General features: G+C 41.9%; 1 non-coding gene across 1 annotated transcript; it reads left to right on the top strand.

Moving 5' to 3' along the window:
* Positions 1-756: 756 nt before the first annotated feature.
* On the top strand, positions 757-862 carry LOC118487814. Its single transcript, XR_004882757.1, has one exon. It is a non-coding gene; the product is annotated as a small nucleolar RNA R71 (small nucleolar RNA).
* Positions 863-1225: the final 363 nt, after the last annotated feature.

Raw genomic sequence — 1225 nt, 5'->3', positions numbered from 1 at the left:
CCCTTGTTTTTCTTCAATTCCGCCACATCGGTTGCTAATTGACCCATTTGGGTTGTTAGTGATTGGATAGTCTTATCACGAACTTCATCTTTTTGCATTCGAACTTCATCAAGTTGATTTCTCTTTTGCATTTCCTCTTACATACTCTTCAACATATCCATCATCTCATTTCCACCCGAAGACCCCCCTTGTTCTTGACCCGTTTGATATTGCCTTTGATAGCCTTGGTTGTTTCCACCTCTATACCCACTTTGATTGTTATAAGGTTGACGCGAACCAAAGTTACCTTGACTACCGTGAAAGTTCGGGTTATCTTGATTTGAAGGGTTCCCATATCGGAAATTTGGGTGGTTCCTTAATCCGGGGTGGTAAGTGTTCGAATTCATGTTATTGTTTCTACCACCCCCTCCTTGACCTTGTACCGCATGAACTTCTTCATATTTCCCTTCCACCATTCCTTGACAATTCTTAGCCGCATGACCTATTTCATTGCAAATAGCACAAACATCATAAATTTGATTAGAGGTTTGAACATTACCATCATCAACCACATGGAGTTGTGTTCGGGTGATGGTCGGTCGTGCTCTCCTTGATGCTTGAGCTTTCCTCTTTGATGTAATTGCCATTTGTTCCAAGAATTCCCAGTCGTCATTCTCGTAATTCGTGCCAAAAGTACCATTTGTGATTGACATTAGATCACGAGCATCTTCGGCACTTAGCCCTTGGTGAAAGGCATTCATCAACTCCCAAAGTTCGATTCCATGATGCGGGCAATTCTTGATCATCATATTGAAGCGCTCAAAGGCTTCATGAAATATTTCGCCTTGTTGTTGTTGAAAACTCCTCAACCCTTTTCGTGCATCATTGGTCTTTTGGGCGGTGTAAAACTCATCTAGGAAAATTTGTTGCATTTCCGCCCAAGTGTAAATAGATGCTGAAAGCAAAGTGTAGAACCACTTCTTTGCCTTATCCTCCAAAGAAAATTGAAATAAGACCAACTTGACATCATCGGCCGAAAAACCTTGACTCCCAAGAGTATTGCAAATTGAGTCATAGGCCTCCAAATGGAAATAGGGTTCCTCCGTTGCTAGACCCTTATATTTCGGCAAACTTTGCAAAGAACTGGTTCGAACTTCGAACGTTCTTCCTTGGTTGTTGTGAGGAATAACCACCGGTGAAGGATTATGAGTAATCAATGGCCTAAAATGCGCTTCAATACCCATCG

Source organism: Helianthus annuus, chromosome 15 (assembly GCF_002127325.2).
Source record: "Helianthus annuus cultivar XRQ/B chromosome 15, HanXRQr2.0-SUNRISE, whole genome shotgun sequence".
Taxonomy (NCBI): domain Eukaryota; kingdom Viridiplantae; phylum Streptophyta; class Magnoliopsida; order Asterales; family Asteraceae; genus Helianthus; species Helianthus annuus.
The sequence above is the reverse complement of the archived record's forward strand: the minus strand, read 5'-3'. Positions and strand labels throughout refer to the sequence as shown.